At 35.1% G+C, this 19492-nt stretch overlaps 1 protein-coding gene across 4 annotated transcripts in view; it reads right to left on the bottom strand.

The window, feature by feature from the left end:
• Positions 1 to 19492, bottom strand: part of CADM2 (cell adhesion molecule 2) — a 667772-nt gene that overhangs the window by 432935 nt on the left and 215345 nt on the right. Inside the window, exon 1 of one of the 4 annotated variants that reach the window (XM_040566644.1) lies at positions 418 to 435. The exons of the other annotated variants lie outside the window; for them this stretch is intronic. The gene's annotated coding sequence lies outside the window, so the exon portion shown is untranslated. Of the gene's footprint in view, positions 1 to 417; positions 436 to 19492 lie in introns of those variants that run through there. 4 annotated transcript variants of the gene reach the window in all.

Genomic DNA, 19492 nt, shown 5'->3' with positions numbered 1-19492 from the left:
GCTTTTCAAATAATCTTTTCGCTTATCTTTAATTTGTTTTGTGTTGATAGGCATAATCAATAATTCATCAATTTGTGAATTCATAACTGTGCCTCTTGTAATGTATTCTTTTCAAAGTTTTGTTTTTCTGATATAATGAAATGAACTCATGTCATAGAACTAACTAGCATATATGAATGTTCCCCTGATTCCAATTTCAGAACACCACCTGCTTCATGTAAGGGGCTCTTCAAATGAGCTGGTAGGAGCGGACTTCCAAGAAAGACCAGAAGAAAGTACCAATTATACGCAGAATATTAAAGCTATTTCCTTAAAACTGTCATTTCAGAAGAATACGGTTCAGTTAAGTGGAAGTTCTGAACAAAAGCATGACAAATATTTTTCAGAAACAATCAAATTCCAAAAATGAAGCATTACCTTTCTTTGACTTCTTCCTGGTTCAGCACGGCATGAAGAACAACCAGATCAAAATGTTCTCGGCTGAACCATTGCGAAAGCACAGAAAATAAAATCTATAAAGAGTGCAATTGTTGCACAGACTTCCATTTCTAGCCTTGAAGAAAACAAAAACAAGTCTGAAATGAACTGCTTCCAAGGGGCCCTGGCACGGTGTGTGCAAGTGAGCCAATGCCAGCAGCATGGCAGAAACGCCGTAAGCAGAGCGTGCGGAGATCCCGGCAGCAGCTCAGGCTCCCAGCTGCCTTCCAGCACTACAGTGACGGAGAGGAGATCAGCTTACAGGACTAACAGTTTGCCATGCAAGAGCTTCCAGAGCATACTCGAGACCACCACATAAAGTGGAAGAACCCCTGTGCAGCAGTGGACAAAGCTGAAGATGATGCATCCCACCCACGAAAGGGAGCAGAAGCTGTTGTGTCAGGGGAGGGTGGCATGCTTTGCACACCAAGCGACAGTGAGAAAGCTAATAAAGCTGTTTAACACTCAAAATTCCCTCTTTCAACAGAACAAGCCTTCATCTCCATCAGCTACAGGTTAAAAGTACACTGTGGCAGCAGTCATCCTAACTATCATGTTTTCTTTTGATACAAAGGACATTTTCCCTCGTGTCCTAAATGGAGGATGTGCTATTTTCACAGTGAAAGCAATGGGACTCCAGACAGAAAGAACTGTATGCCTCAATATAATCTTCTGTGGGATCTACCTCTATACTCTTAAACAAACTGTGATTTAAAATTATTTAAACTTCCCTATGTTATGAAGTGATGGAGAATCTAAAGAAGAGAAAATTCAAATAAAGTGTAACTGAATACTCATGATCATCTTAACTGAATTTGTTTTAATTCATAGTATTCCAGACAGACTTTGCATTACTGCTGGGAAGATTTGGGTGGGATAAAGAGAAACCATTTTGCAGAGGTTTTACAAATTTCTGAACTCATAAAACTGCAGAGTCTTTCTGAACTTCTGTAGCTCACATGAACTCAAACTTCAGGAGAAGATGGAGAATGGATAGCAGTGTGAAGTTCAACTCATCTAATAATCCTGTATTTATTTATTTATTTATTTATTTTACTTTTCAAGGAGACCGAAGGCACAGAAACAAGAAATCATGAAATACACTCCACTTGCTTTTCAGGTTCAACATTCTTATGATCCACTTCTGGATGTATAGCTAGCAATAGCTGTTATTATTTTTAGAGAGCCTAAAAGTGTACTCAACAATCAAGGCCTATACAATGAAACATGCTTTGAAAAATCTCACGCTCTGTGCTAAGTAGCTGTCATGAAACAAAGCTTTCCATTACTTCGTTTGACACTTTTTTCTACAGCAAATCTTGACACTACTAGTTTTCTTCTTTGCCCCAGCACTAGATTATTGCAATTGATTCTACCTATTGAATTCCTTTTCTCAACAGATTCTTTCAAGAACACCAAACAGTTAGCCAACAGTGGTCTCTATCACAAAAGATTTCCAAAGTTGCAGCTAAGAATTTTGATTCTACCAAAGTCTACACATTTCTTCAGAAAAGCAAAGCTTACTGAAGCCTTTCCTTCTTGTTTTCAATCCTAATGGCTGGTACTTTGTAAATTGTTATCACAGAAAATAGTGGATGAATACACAGGTAATTAATGTAGAACAAAATTATTGCACTGCTCTATAAAGAGATGTTTAAAAATGAGATGTTTAAAATTGATACACATTTCTAAAATTGAATTGCTGTATTTACAGGTAATTTACAAGACACTTTGACTGTATAAATATGAAAACCTCTCCCTGCTCTATGAAAATGTGTACAACACAAGTAACCCTATTAAATAGTTACAACTGAATTACTTACTGATGTACTTATGTACTTTCCTACACTGAACTAGGATTTTTTGGTGTAACCATCAACATGAGAAAATTAAAAAATATTTATCGGAAATATTCTTGAGATTAACTAGTGATAAAATGAAGTCACATGGATGGGATGGAATGACTAGCTACCGGCAGTATGTTACCCATAAAGGCCCATGACGGGCCTCTATTTCCTATGACAGACGACTGTAGGCAGCTCGCACCTTTCCAGAGAAGCAGCTAGAGCCCAGGCACTGTTGCATTTAAGACTGCAAGAGACATATGTTGAGGCAACTAAATACTACCTCAAGAAATATAACTAAGTTACATTAAGCGGTAAGCATATATTATAGTTTGACAACACTGCTGTCTCCTTCTCCAAAGGGCATTTGTAAATGATGTTAGAAACTTCCTAGCCATTAAAAAAAAAAAAAAAAAAAAAAAGAGCTCTATTCCTCTTATTATTTTTTTGACCACATTATGTAATTTTATGAAGCTAAGTGTTCAAACATTTATCTTTATTGTTCTATGACAACTGTTAATGGCATCTCATCTGATACTGAGAATGGACTTGTTGTAAGCTGTATTATATAGTAACATAATGGATATAGAAATTTTACATAATATTATGAATACTGAAATGCAACTATTTTATGAAGTTATCTGTGAGATAACTATATGACTATGATGAGACACAAAATTTTTTGGTGCAAATACATTTTGCTGTTAAAGCTCGTAGAATGATCACCACATGCCTATAATTCTTAAAATGAATGCAATCTGCTCAGGAAGACATCATCTCTTCCCAGAAAACAAGCGATAAGTACAGATTTGAAAGACAATATCATTTTTTCTGGTCTATAAAACAAACTGATACCTGTCTTGTGAGACTGAAAGCATAAGGATCAAAAAAGCTTCAAGTACACAAATCCTTGTGAAGGAAGGTGAGTTATCTTCACAGGGTCAGGTTTGTGACTTTTGAGAAAGGAAACAAGCTGACCTAGCAGAGCACTAAAGCCTGTTAAGACTTCATGAGAGATGTACTCAATCTATCTCTAAAAGATATCTAACTACCCTTGTAGTCCTGGTTTCAATCTTTGCAGAGGCTTTATGTAGAAGGTGGCATGTATCTAAGGTGTTAGCATCTACATAGATTGCCTTGGGTTTCCTTGTTTTTGAGGCGGTTGCTTTTTTAGACATGATTTTTCAAAACTGCTTATTCTTCCTTATATACAGTACTGTCTTTCATATAATTTTTCAGCTAATACATTCCCTCAGGGTGGTGAACTCCTGTGCCAAAACCAGACCTGCTGAAGATTTTCACATAGTATATAAGGAACTATACTCCAGGCACAGCTGGACAGGGGTAAGCAAACTATGCGACTTTATTGTCAGAGATGGCTGGTCAATACAGATTTGAAACCAGGACTGCGGATGGGGAGACAAAGGTTATGAATCAAAGACAACTGTATTATTATTGCTTCAGAAATTACCATCAGCCACCCGAAGTCCTGTAACTGACAAGATACAAGCTCTTACCCTGTCCCAAATGTATTTAACTCAGCAATTAGAGCAAGTAGAAGGAAAAGCACAATCACAGTGGACATTTATTAATTTTCAAAATTGTGGAAATTCTCATTTGCTTAGTCCTGCTGAAGCAGCACTTCTCCCAGAAACAATGAGGTATGACACCACTCCTAAATTTAAGTAAGATTTTGATATAAATAACATTTGTCAGCTTGGGATTTAATCACATTTTTTTGCTGAGATCACCTCAGTCTAAAAACAATGCATAATGATAATAAACTAGATAAATTTTCTATCTCAGGAAAATCCTAAAACACAGTATTCCCAGGAATCTGAGAATATACACAGGTGAGAAGCTCACTATGTTTTCCCTTGGTTCTTTGCTCTTCTTCTAAGTATCTTTAACATCTGGCTAGACCTTTTGAAAAGTTTTACCAGAGCAAGTATACTTAAGATCCTGCACATCTATGAAAAAAAATAAAAAATGTTTAGCAGCCTTTTTTTTTTGTAATATTTAATATAATAGGTATTATAGATACATACATATTATTCAAGATCAAATAATCTAAATCCAGTTGAGAAAAAATGCACGCTGAAATGAAATACAACAGGTACAAGTAATTGACCACCGTGAAAGCTATGAGTGTTTATGCTTTAAATGAATGAACCAATCCAGAGAATTATAGTTGCTGGTTCCAACAAATATAAATATAAATGATCCTTTATTAGGACAGAATAAAATACAGTAGTCTTGCTTTGTTTCAACCTCTCTTCTACCAACAGTAGAAATCCCAATTGTAATCATAAGAATGTTCTTCTGCTTCACATATTAAATCAAACCCAAAGAAGCGTTGACAAGCAATAAAACATGGGGGAGGGGGGGGGGGGGGGGAGAAAAAAAAAAACAATAAAAATTGGCATAAACAAGTGGAAGAAAAATTTTTCTGTGTCTAATGTGATCATGATAATCTGTTCCCCTACCATTTAGTAACTAAACAACAGTCTCATTAGTGGATTTCTAAGATATTTTTAGACAGCTTTGTTCTTTTGATCTCTCTTCCTAACTTTTAATTCTCTTTACCACTTTACTTCCACGAGGAATAGTCAGACAAAGAGATCTCTGAACTGCCTACTTTTTTGTTTGTTTGTTTGTTTTTAATAGTTGTTTCTATTATATAGCATTATTTCTAGTACATACCAAGGTTTTGTACCATGGCAGTGACCAATGTTCAGGAACTCTAAAGAGCCAGTAAATCCTTAAGCTGTAACAATTGAAAATATGATATACTGAAAGACATTTCTGAGTGGTTTCAGTTCTTTTTTGTGTCATGGAGTAACTTGTGGAACCCATTCCAAGGTGACATTACATTAAGCAGATGGAAATCTGTGTTAATACATTTGAAGCTTCCTATACAATCTTGCCAACTTACAGAAGTAGCATAACCACTACTGTGTTTGCACTAAAACATGTAATTGGTTAAACAAACAAACAAAAACTTAACATGACCTCCGGAAATGAGCCTGCATTCCTCACTTCTACATTAAGCAGAACCATACCTAGTCTGCAATCTTATTAAAAAAGCCTTATTATTTTTACAGGCATAAACTGGAAAAAGAAAAAAATAAAAATTTCAACTGGATGCAAGGAAAAGGTTTTTCCTCATGAGGACAGTCAGGCAGCGAAGCAGGTTGCCCAGAGGGGTGGTGAAATTCCCCAGGTTGTGCCTGGGAGATTTTCAAGTTCTCACTGGGGAAGACCCTGAGCAACCTAGTCTGACCCCATAGCTGAGCATGCCTGAGCAGTGGGTTGAACTAGAAGCCTCCTGAGGTCTCTTTCAGCTGTAATTCTCCTACACTGAGTCCATTCCTTGTATAAAACAGCAAAACGAGGTCTTGGTGCTTCTGAATAAATGTATGTTACTAACAATTTATTTCACTTTCACAATACAAACTGAAGAGTTAGCTTTCGTTATGTATCTATTATACCCATTCCCCAGAATACTGTCTAATGCCTGAAGTGTTATACTAACTGCAGACAAGTACTTCAGTCATTTAGAAATCTTCACCTTATGTCCAGTTCTGCAGCCCCTTAGACTCTAGTCATTTATACAGTTTTGAAAGTTTTTGTCTTTTAATGTGAAAAAGGCAAACATCTGATAAAACCCAACAAATATGTGCACTGCCTTAGTTACTTAGTTTAATCTTGCTACTACAAAGTTTCCTTCATACTGTAACTTTTAACATATTAAAAAGCATTTTATTTTGAAGCATATTTTTCAGACGCAAAAATCAGCACTGGCAACGTTTTGGTTACCAACATGTGCCATTCAAACAGACAGCAGGAATAAAGCCCACGGAGCAGTTGTATTTTTTAATCAGAACACTGTTTACTGCCAGTTTTATATGATCATTTTTTTTAACCATAGGTATTTATAGCAAAAAGGAGCTGAGTTTGGGCAATGATAGTTTCAAACAGATACAGAGGGGAAAAAAAAAAAAAAGAAAACTCACACTGATGAACTCCTTCTAATTGGCATTCTGCTCATCCTGTGTACAAAGAAGAGCGTCTAAAATACTTAACAGAAAAGTAAAGTTCAGAACTATTCTAAGAGTATCCTGGGGGGAATAACCAGAAAAATGTAAGACACCATTCCACCACTGAAGAACATTTCCTCTCGAAGAGAATACATCCTACCATAAAGGGCAACAATTTGATAATTCTTCTGTTCATTCAAACATTCTAAGTATATTGATGCTTTTTTTTTTCTTCCTCCTCTATTTGGTTAAAAAGTGAAAAAGTGCTTCTCTAATGTGCTTCTCCCATGAAAACATGAGTTAAAAAATATGCTAAAACTGATTAATAAATAAGTTTCTTAGACTCCAGTTTGACACGTGATTTGTACAAACTGCTCCTTGCCTCTCTATTTACTAGCACCTTTCTGCTTTTTATGTTGGAAATTATTTATGTCAATACTAGCTTACCGGGATGTTCCTTTCTATTCCACAGAGGGTCAGTGACCTGGCTAAACAAAGAAAAGCGAGTACAAGTTGCTCTAGGCTAGACGGTAGCAGGCTTCTACAGAGGCTTCCTTAATAAAGCTAAGGAAGAGCAGGCTGCAGTTTGTAACATTTCCCACAGCAGAATAATGCACTTTTAGTGCATTAGCACTTTTAGCACCATATATCTTTATTCAACAAAAAGACAGTAAGGTCTCAAGCATGGCCTAAAATTTAGTTGAAAAAGAAAAGGAATGACAGGTATGCTCACAAAACAGACAGAAATCAGTAAGAAAGGAGAGATGACATTCATCCTAGAATCCTACTGCCAAAGTCTTCACCCGATGAAGATGTGAGATCATATTCAAACGAAGCCAAAACACCTACATCTTGGTTTCTTTATGGAGAATGAAAGCATAACACAGCAGGCCGTTATGTAAGTAAAATATCACCTAATATCAGCTGAAAGAGGTGGGTTTTGTAGAGAGCACTTATAAATTTCTCTTTGAAACATTGCTTACAATCCTAATTGTATTTAGAATTGTTTAAAAAATGTATTACTTTCAAAAAAAATATGGATCTTCTCCCTCCCTTCTCCTTGTTGAATGAAGATTTGGTTATATATTTCTTAAGATGTTCTTTACAAATACGTCATAATATTTCAACAGTGTGAAACAATGTGAAATAATTTTAGTCTGCACTTTTTTTTAGTCTGTTGTTCACTGTTACTTTCACAAACCATTCAATAACAAACAATCTGTTATTGGTGGTACCCAACATTATAATTTCATCTATTTTTTATGCTTCAGTTTCAGGCATAGCTGACATAGTATTAGCATATATTAGCACTGACCTTAATGATTTCCTCTTAAGATTGTTTGAAGTTAACTAGGCTAATTGTTACCTCGGAATCTCATAGCTACTAGACTAAGTCTATAAGATTACTTTGGACAAGAGTTAACTTGTTCCAAAGGAGGATGTTGTGGCTTAGCTGCCCTACTCTGAATGTCCCCCCTTCCTCCCTTTTTACCCCAAATTTACTGTTCAGCACAACGCCACATGGTGTGGGACATCCCTTTGAGCAGCCTGGGCCAGCTGTCCTGGCTGTGTCCCCTCCCAGCTCCTGGTGCACCCCCAGCCTCCTCGCTGGCAGGGCAGCACCAGGAGCTGGAACGGCCTTGGCTCTGTGTGAGCACTGCTCTGCCCCAACTGGAACATCGGCGGGCTATCAGCGTCATTCTCATCCTAAATCCAAAACACAGCATCATACAAGCTTCTACAAAGAAAATTAACTCTGTCCCAGTCAAAACCATGACAGTGTATAAAATTAAAGAGACTAAACTCCCATTACAAAAATGGAAAAGAGAAGGTTTAAGAGCTCTCAATGGAAGCCAAATACAAAGTTTTCGTAAACGCTATAGTCATATGGGTGAGCCAAGTTTAGAAGTCACCTTCCATGCTTCAACAACAGCAATTCATGTGGTTTCTTATGCTACAGCACTGAAAGAAACAATGAAGGACTGTTGTGGATGTGAAGTGCAACGGAGATTATAGAAATACTTTATTAATTAATTACCCTTATTAATCCAGTTCATTGGCAGTGACAGAATTAAGTATTTTCAAGTTAAAATAGGGAAGCTTTTACAGCCTTGGGAATAATGCCCACTTTGATTTGCCTGTGCTCTGAATGGCAGAGTACCTTGAATCTCCAGTGACTAAATGTAGTGTGACAAATGGGTTCAAGCCTTTTATCTTCTGCTTAATGGAAAAGATTTGGGACAACCTTTAATAAGACGATGCTAATTCTTCTTGCAGATGGGTATTTGAACACTTCTCAGTATTCTCTTGAAAACCAGCTCTCCTCCTATCATAGCACCTCAGGTTGTGTAGTCTTGCAAAGAAAGCTTAGGACTCGTATGGAGTTTGTGACTGAATTCCATGTGGACTGAAATATCTGTTTAGACTCAAATGATTTTATTTTTGGAAAATATATATGATAGCCATTATATTCTGGAAAATATGATAATATCATCTAGTTTGCAATGCTTAAGAGGGAAAACTGAAAAACAGATATATTAGCAAAACAGATATATTACTTACGCAACAAATTTATCACATTTGTTTAGCCTCAGTCACTTCAACCATTTTCTACACTTGCACAATCCAAACCATTCATTTCCCAGTCATCACAGCTCAATAAGTAAACACAACAGTTTTTTATTCTTAGTCTTAAGGAATCCTTATTCCTCTTCATGTCAACAAAGAACAAAATATCATAAATCTATACTGTCCTTTTTATGCAAACTGAATGTAGTGGCCTGGATGATCAAAAAAAGTCTTGTACCACTTAGAAAGTTGTGGTACTACTGCTGTAAGCATTACATCACTGCCAGTACACGTCTGTAAGTGGGAATACTCAGCAAAGGATTATTTCTGCTTCCTAAGACTTTCCATTCATCCTGTCTAGAAGGTGGTTCAGTGTAAGGAACTTAACTGTAGATGGGTGTAGCATTTTATTTATCTAGTTATACATGGTTTATTAGATAGTATAAAATAACACTGGAATGAAATGAAAAGAAATGTAGAAGACAGCTTTTCAAAAAGACACTGAAAAAATCAAGAATGATAAGAATCAAAATGGAGATCAAGCTGGAACCTTCTATAGCAAAGCTATCTGAGCCAAACTGATTGTAAGTAACTAGTAGGATAAGTTTCTGTTAGTAACATTTGGTTGCCTTGTATGTAAAATAAACAAAATTTTATACTAGTGACAAGATAAGAAAAGGCAGATTAAAGCAAAGGTTCCCATCTGCAAGTACTTTAAGACATTCTTCATGACTTAGTCCATCATCTCAGATGCACTTGGTGTTCTCTCCTACCAGAATGGTCATAACGTAAATCTTTAAAGAATTTGTATATTCAGAGATGTTTGATGCCAAAAGGAGGAAAGTAGAGAACGCTTTTCTGTGCTAAAATAAGAATTATTTTGTCTCAGTAACAATTATGCTTTACAGATGTCAAGCAGAAAGGCTTACATTGCTTCTGCAGTCGGTATTTAAGTAAATACCTGATGTAAGTAAACACCTAAGTAATGAAAGAAAATAGTCTTATTTCTATTATATGAAAATCATCATAAAACATGCTGTTAAAATGTTAACCCTTTTAAAATGAAGCAGCATTCTTGCATTCATAAGAACATATGAATATAGAAAATATCTGTACTAATATAACATAAGCAAGCATATTTGTGTGTACATTTTATCCCATACCTCTCTTACAGTGCAGTTTTACATTGCCTTTAAAGTTTGACCTTCAACCAAATTCAGATTAAAAAAATATCACAGATCATTCAACGGAACAAATCCATCTTGAAAGGCGTACAACATTAAAGTTAAGAAATCAATCCTAAACTTTTCCATTTTAAGAAACAAATTAAAGCCTTTCTTCTTTTCCAACCCCTATTGGAGTTACTGTAGTAATGTAAACAGGAAAGAAACATTACAACTTATCTGCATTGCTATAAAGCTGCTACTTAATACATTACAAACTTTTCTACACTCATGCATGTGTTCAATTCTTTTTCCCCTTGACTGCCAAAGTAGCTACAGCTAATTACAGACCCAAATTTTACAGATAACTATAGTATTATTTAACCACATAAATAATAATCTGTAACCAGTTTAAAATAATTGGGAAAAAGAACATTTTATTATATTATTATAATCACCAAACTACAAATACTTGTAAAATATCTACACTTTAAAACAAATTCAATTAAACAACAGGATAACTATCATCAGAAAAAGTTACTTTGTACAAAGGATGTCATACCCGAGCAATTTATCCCATATCTGGGTACTGACAGAAAAGGCTCATGTATTTAGTACCCACACCAATGTTTTAATTCTGATGTCATGGGCTTATTCCCTGTTCAGTTCAGAAGTTTTTGTGGCACTCACTCTTAGCTTTTGATAAGGTGTTCAGCATGGAACACTTCCTGTGGTTAGATTCAGATATGTCATTTTTCCTCTTTTGACATTACTATAGAGAAAGCATCAAATAAAATCTCTTATTTCTCCCAGTGTATAAATAACGACCATAGGAAAGTTAGTCTGGACTTCTTTTGTACAGTAGTCATGACTGACTATTTCTTTTGGATTTCACTTTCAAGTATTTTTTTTTTAAACAGCTATATAATTTTTAAGGGGTCTATTAAACATATACAATTATTTACAATTTTTCTTTTAAAAATAAGACTGTGAAATGCAGACAGACACCTTACTTTATGTGAAAATGGAGTTTCAGAAATAAATGCAAGACTCACAAAATTTCAGCTTTTACCATAAGTAGAATTGCTTGACATGCCTTTGGCATGGCGATACCGTTTATCATCTGTTTCCCAGATATGCTCATTTAAACAACTAAATATCGGGCAAGGTAAATGTCTAATCATTTTGTATGGAAATGGGAGAGATGCAAGATACATAAAAATGTAGATGCAAAAGAATCCCAGAATATGAAGCTGCATAAGGCTTACAATTCTGTAAGATTTTGAATGTTTTCCAAAGTACAGTCCATTGTAACAAATATTCAAAATTCTTTTTTTTTTTTTTCAAGTAGCAGGTGAGAGATGTAAAGTTCAAGATCCTAAAATAAAACTTCCTAAAGAAACCTTAAAATTAACTGTAGTATCAGTTAAAAAAAAAAAAATCAAGTGGAAAAACAGTTATATAATACTAATATATTCTTGTTGTTCACATTCTGAAAATGTTAGCTTAATCACAGAGGAAAGTAAATAAAATGCTGATAGCTATTTTTTTCCACGTATATCAATTCATATCCAGTCCAGTCCTACAGTAATATGGTTTTAATTAACCTTAATCAACCAGATTAGTTTACCTGTGCACTTGTCTATGCGAAATGAATATAAATATTACAATAATACCTATGCATTTAAATCACAAAGCTCATCAACTTCTGTTGGCAAGGTGAAAGATAAAAGCCATAGAAGGTCCTTCCCTGCCTCTGTCACTAATGATAAACAGCATTAACTGCTTCTGCAGACACTAATGCTGCTATCTTGGGAACACAGGCAGCCACCATGAGAACTTTACAGCTTCACTAATCATACTCTTGTTTGTCACCGAACACCAAATAAAATCTCAACAAGAAAAGGCAATAAATATTAACAGCTATGAACAATGGAAGGTCACATTAATATGTAGATCTTTAAATACAAGATGCTTTCTTCATTAACTAAATAACTTGTTCATTATTACAGTGTGTCAAGGGGGCGTAAGCGAGAAAATGTATTAAAAAAAATCCCTGATTGAGAGCTTCAATATATTATCTACTCAACATTTAATATTTACAGAATAAGGAATTTTGTTTGTTCTAGGTTTAGTTCAAGGTTGCAAGATACTTATTTTCATCTACTTTATAACCTATTCGTGTTGTCCAGCTTTTGCTTTACCTAGAAAGTGATGGGTGAAGTTTGTATTCAGTCTGCATTTAACTTGTTGTTGTTCCCAAAGTTGTTTTGTTTTGTTTTTTTCCTAACTGGAAAGAGTATTAGGGACATATTTTTGATCACAGAGCCACAATGATGGTTTCTACTTTTGCCTTCAAGAACCATATGACGTTTTCCCTACTATACGTTGTCCACTATTCCTTCAAAAAACAGTATTAGGTAGACTTGAGTTAACACCAGCGTCTCAGTATGTATGTTGACACAAGTATAGCTCTTGCAATCATCTACAACAACAATATTTTTATAATGCAAAAGCTTGTTGAGGGATTAGCAGGAACAAAAGCAATTGAGAATGCCTGAGCTCTGCTCGCTCTCGTATTATGCCATCTGTAACCCAAATATATTGTTTACACCCATCTGGTCCAAAGGCTTTATACCTGCATTTTTTCCCTTTGATTCCCCTGAGCCCCTGCCTGTACCTTGGCAAGCTCTTGCAGCCTTCCCTTCCCTCCACAGCTAGCACAGGGCTTTCTCTGCACCAAATACTGGGCTACACCTCCATGTGATGTCACGCATTCTCTCGAGAAATCAGAAAACCAGGACAACCAGATACTCCACCATGGAAAAGCAGCACGGGCAGCTTCCATGCTGTTTGTGAAGCATACTAGACAGGCCACATGTTTAGTCTTTGGGGAGTGTAGGAATCTGAGGGCCTTGCATTGCAGTGGTCCTTGCACAGATACTGTGCTCTCCCTTCTGCTGCAGTACCAGCCTGGGCCCAAACACTGTTTACAACCACCAAAGGATCACCCTCGACAACACTACATTTATGCGATCTTTCTTGTACACAAGCACTGAAGATAAAATGAGATTATCAGAAGGTAGTGGCCTGTGAAGGGCAAAACAGCCCTTCTGTCATGGCTCAACAACACTTTTAGATATACAACTAAAGACTCAAGTGCATGGGAGAAATTTGAACATTAACAGTATTCAAGACGTGGTTAAAATGAGAAATGGTATTTTAATAATCACTTTAATATCATACTAAAAAGTCAGAATTCTTAAAATGCAAATATATTTAGTGATATATTCAAATTGATCTTCAGTTGGATGATTCTTTAATATGTATTACTTCACTCAGAATAAATTAAATCAATTCTATTTTTACATATTGTACCGTAAACAAGTGATCTTTTTGTACTTAAAGGCTTAATATATTTTAAATGAATACTTAAACTTTTGAATTATTTGTTACTAATTTGTTTTTGGCAAGCAGAAAATACAAGCCAACCTTGATAGTGGTACAAATTGGTCACATATTTAAAGCTAATCATTGAAAATAAAGCATGGCCAGTCGCACCAACATTACAGATTGCTAGTGAGATGCAGAATTTCAAGGATATGAACTAGAAAACGTACACAACATTATATGTGTGAATCATAAATTAAAATTGTTAACTTGCGACAGAAAGTCTACAGAGGAGTAAGAGAAGCAATAGCTGGAATTTATTATTATGAGACCAGGCTCATGTACAAAATAAGCTGAAAACATATTCAGTGTATCAGCTTCATATTTATTTCACCTAAACTTGTTTTAATTTCTTTCAGACTGCAAGTCCTACTAGCAGCTTTAAAAAGAAATAAAATATTTGTGCTTGTTGAAACTGCTTTAATGAACTAAAAAACAAACAAAAAACATATTTTTAAGAAGTACCTATGGAATAATATATTAGCTACAGTATATTGAAGTGGAATGCAGGAGTGAATAGCATTTATTCAGCAGGCTGTTTTAGAGCTATCCTCAAGATTTTCACACTTATGTAAAAAGCACTAGAGCATCATTATATCAGCTTCATTAAATCAACACCAAAAAGTAAGACCTTAATATATGTATATATTGTCCTACAGCGTCTAAAAGACACAAGGAGTATCTTCAAAAGTCATTAACATTTCTTTTGTGGAAGAACATAGAATCAACTGGCTCAAGCTATCATTAGCAAATGGAAGATGCTTTAGGAGGAGCACAAGATCAGGACAAGCCAAGAATTAAGCTTTTCTCAGAATTTTCTGATATCCTGCAGAAAGGTGTTGTTGTTCAAGGATTTCCTGTGCTAGAGTGGGTACCTTTCCATCTAATTGCCCTGAATGATTTTCTTAATCTCCAACCCAGCTGTTGCTTTTTTTTTTTTTTTTAGTTTACATAAACTTTTTGTCACCTACAACATCCCATGGCAAGGAGTTCCACAGCCCAGTGGTGCGTCAATTTAAAGATTCTTCTACAGAAACAAACTTCCCAGTACCCCTTTTATAACCAACACACGAGAGACCCCTCTGGAAAGTAAAGGGAGATTCTTGAGGATGAGCCTAGATTAGATACTCCAGATTATTTTATGACTATTCTCCCTTTCTCTTTACTTCTTATGAAGTCTAAAGATCTTAAACTTCCTGGAATACACATATACTTTCTAAACATGTACTTCCAAGAGTAAATTTATACTTCATAAACATAGCATACATGTATGTTCTTTTTTTTTTTTTTTTTTCAAAATGACAGATATTAATGCTAAAAAGGGTTCAGAAAAAGGCATTTAATCCAGCCAGCTGTTCACATAGACATTGGGTTCTTTTGTGAGATCATTTAAAGCAAAACTGCAGCAGAATAGCAGGATTCCAAAATGGTATTTCAGACAAGACATTTTCAAAGATGACTGTTGTTTGACTTTCAAGCAAGAGACTTTTAGAACTCATTCATCAAAAGATAAACAAACATAAGAGAACTTATCACAGGGGTACAGCAGATATAACAGAAAAAAAAATACAAACACCCACACCTTTGACAAAATGGGAGATACAAGTAGATAACAGGAAGCAATCAGGGAACCAGACTAAAGTCACTATCTTGAGAACTTGTTTCAATTCAGATCCATTCAGCAGGGATAAACCTTATAGGAAAGTCTTCTCTGGCTTTAGGAAGAAATCACAAAAAGCATCCATACCAAAACATATGCTTCTGTATTAACTGATTGACCTACCTTATTGTTCTGTTAGAACATAAGATTTTCATGAAGCAACAATGAAGCAATTTACTTCAGTAGTCTGACCATGAATAAAGGAAGAGTAGGTCTCAATGTTGGAGGAAAAAGGACGAGAGAGAAACACGATGTGTGCAAAGACATCCTAAATAATCAAAATTTTGCTTGTTTTGAGCAAATTCAAATACTTTTGATTGTAAAATATTGGTTTAGAAAGTACTTATCTCTCATGGACGGAAACTATTAGAAGCCACCATAATGGGTGAGACTGAAGGGAGGCAACTGGATGAAAGTTGTGGTCATGTGCCTCTATTTGAGAGTAAGCAGCAGACCATTAACAACGGCTAACTTATGCTGGACTTTTCTGGCTCTTAGTGAAGAGGGACTCGTTCCTCTAGGGTTTGAGTTAGATAAATCAAGCACTTACTACAAATATTCCTCTAGAAGAACCTGTTGCTCTCTTCACATGTATTGAGGAAGCTTAGAAATTAACAAAATTCAAAACTCAAGAAAATTTGGGAAAACAAAGTTCAGGAACTTTAGCTTTTCGTAAGGTTAAAATTTCGTAGGAACAGAGTGATACATACATTTCTTGTTAATATCTTTTATTAATATTTCTCAATTAAGGTTATTGGACAGTAAACCAAATTGACTACCACGACAGAGAGAAATTCTTGAAAAAGTTGCATATACCCAACACAGTAAGTGAGGCCTAACTTGTGCCCTTGAAGCTCAACCTACACTGATTTTTGATCTAAATTTCATGAGCTTGGACACGGCAGGAGTGCTCACAGTAAATACTCTTATTCATGCAGTCATAAAGTGTAAGTAGTTTCAGGTGAGTTCCAGCAAAAAAATCTGCTAAGTGTCATAAGTAATACTATGGCTCCGTATGAATGAATGACTTGCCTGAATTTTTGAAGAGTGATAGATCCTACTGTATTACTACTACAGATCCACTGGGCATTATGATAGACACGAGCACTTATTTCACCACCTTTCCAAGGGACCATACCCTTCTTAGTCATCTCAGGTTGCAAGAAATCATTTATATCCATTTCAAAGCTGTGTTCAGAACATAGAGTGTAGAAATACCAATGTGACAAATATCAGTGAATTTTCATAATTATAAAAACTCTTTTTATCAGCCTTGCAGTTTGCACCATCCTTCAACAGTCACAAGATATATATCACCTGCTGTACTTATGATTGGGAAGACTGCCTTAAAAAAAATATCAAGAAAAACATTCAGCCTGATATTATCTTTCAGGAGCATGTTTTGGGTAATTTTCTTCTTCTGATCCCCTCTCAAGGAGACCATGTCACAACATATTTACCCTATTTTAATTGTTTTCCAACTGAAAATAATTTTAGAAAACATTTTTCTCTCTGAAAACCTGATCAGACCATCAGACCTACCATTTGGATAAACTGAAGTAATCCCCAAAATAAATGAGAGAGCACCTACTTGAGAGCAGAAACTTTTCAAACTGTGTCACACGCCAGTGTTCTATCGCCAATGGTTCAGTGGCTCCCCCATCCAGGTAGTATGATGACATCAAGAGCCATCAGGGGGATTCAGACCAAACCTAATTAAGCTAGGTGACTGAAGAAACTGTCACAACAGGAAGGAACAGAGTTATTGAGGCAACTGTTCCATGGTCAGCACTTCCACTGCCACTATGCCAGAAGCAGTGAAAATTTACAGGAAGAATCTTCAACTGCTGTCTGGAAGATACTTTTGAAATCAATAGCCAACAGACAATAGCAAAGACAGAGAAAGAAGTACACTAGAAATTTAATCTTGCAAAAGTTTACTTAAGAGTTTGATTTGAGTTACATTTCCAGTGGAGTAAAGTAGCTTACTCTTGTGCTTTAATTTAATAATCTATGTAAACATGTGCAGGTTAAAGATCAGAACCCATCTCTGTAAATTCTGTTTGAATGGGTACTAATTTATCTGCATTTTCAATTACGCCTATTCCAGAGGAACCCATTATCCTTGGAGAAGTGATACTGTAACTTAGGAATTCAGAAGTCTAGAGGATAAGAACTGTAACTGCATATATAGCAACAGAGCAGAAAACATCACTGTAATATTATGGAATAGTACTGTCACACTCTTGTTGAAAATAACTGAAATTCAGAAGTTTCTTTTCCAGAAATAAAAAAAAAAATGAATATGATTTTACTTAGATTTTAATTTGCTACGTTCAAAAGTGATTCAATACAATAATTCACTCACACGAAGAAGTACAAATACTGAAAGAATAAAATATACGGAGACTAAATAGCACGGCAGATTTTGTTAATGTAGCTGAGAGCTGCTTCGCTTTTCAGTTTTTAGTAGTCGTATCTATAATATTGAAGTCCAATATTCCCATATGCTATAACTGACTAATATTAGAAGGATAATAGAATATATGCCACTTTCTATAAAAACAGATCACTAATGCTATAATTACAATTCATATCAGGTAAATATAGATGTACTAAGCAGGTATTAGCAGAAAAATTTAGTGCATTTTAATTTTATTAATTTAATAATGTGTTACATATCTCATAGCTGCACTTTTTTTTTTTCTTTTCTTTCTTTATCTTTAAAACAGCAAACAAACACAGGACTATTTCTTCCAAGTGAAAGGATCACTTGGAGGTCTCAGATATTTTTCCCCTCCAGTACTATCATAAGTGATAAATTACAACAAATTGCAAACCTAACAAAACAACACTTTAAACTGTATTGTCATATTTATTATAAAATTCCTGGTTCGTTGCATTTTGGCATTTTATACAACTGGTTCTGACAGTGATTAACATGGTTTGGGCTTCTGCTGTTTCACCCAAGAGAAATAAAACACCAAAATCTCTGCAGGTGTGTAATGGGCCAGGGATTCACAATCTGTTCTGCAAAGTCAGACTTCAAAGACTTCAAAAACAAAAATCCTAAAGCTGGCATTGCCTCCGTAATCATTTAAAGCTTTTTGCATATTTCAAGGAATCCTAATTTCAATGTTTTAATCACCATTGTTATTCAACATTTTTTTCTCTGAGAATTTAACCAATTGTATGACAAATTCACCATTAGCTTTGAGCGTCACAAACCAAATAACAAACAACACATAGTTTTGAGACTGAGTAACAGAGCAACCTAAATTATTAAGTTTTTATTTGAACTCAAAAGGGGTTTTCACTTATTTGAAGCACACAGTATAACTTATCAGATGCATACGGGTGAGTAGAAATATACAGTACTTACAAAACAGCAATCAGACAGTTGCACCTGCAGTAAAGGAGCCTCAGGACAACATCCCTAATTGCTTCTGTAATTACCTGTCTAAAACTAACATGGAACTTACTGAAGATGTGTTAAAGTTCAGACTACAATTTCATGTCCTATACAATTGCAAAAAGAATTAAAGGTGGTCCCCAAAATAATATATATTTCTACAACTGATAATACAAAAACTGTCTTAAAGAAATTTAATTATTTTCTTACCTATTTTACGATTAAACCTTTCTAGTAACAAGTGCAGAAGAGAATCACTATATATATATTTTTTTTTTTAAAGTGTATTTCTTTATAATCAATATGCTTGCTTGTACAAGGACTGTAAGAAATTTTTGCTTCCTTCCCAAGTGGTAATTTTCTCGACATTTGGCATTTAACTTGAAATTTTAAGTCCTTTTTTGTTTGTTTTTTCTTTAAAATCATAGTCTCTTACTACAAGACTAAATATTTTAGACTCAAAAAAAAAAAAGTCTGTAGAGAGCAAATAATCATAGAAGCATAAAGGTTGGAAAAGACCTTCAAAATATCTGGTCCAACCATCACCCTTCTACCAATGTCACCCATTAAACCTTGTCCCTAAGCGTTACGTCCAACCTTTCCTTAAACACCCCTAGGGAGATTAGAATCCTTATTTCAATGCTCACCTGAGTGACAACCTCAAAATATTCATCAGAATAGAATGGGTAATTCTAATACAACATAAATCAGTGGAAGATGATATAGCACTTTGCTGAAGACTCTATCAAACTCCCAGATCTAAACTGAAGATAAAATCATCCTTTTGAGCATAAAAAAACAACAACAACCAACCAAACAAAAAAAACAGTAGTAAAAGGCATAAGTCAAACAAATCTACCTAAGAGGAAGGTTACATA

Source organism: Cygnus olor, chromosome 1 (genome assembly GCF_009769625.2).
Source record: "Cygnus olor isolate bCygOlo1 chromosome 1, bCygOlo1.pri.v2, whole genome shotgun sequence".
Taxonomy (NCBI): Eukaryota; Metazoa; Chordata; class Aves; order Anseriformes; family Anatidae; genus Cygnus; species Cygnus olor.
The sequence above is the reverse complement of the archived record's forward strand: the minus strand, read 5'-3'. Positions and strand labels throughout refer to the sequence as shown.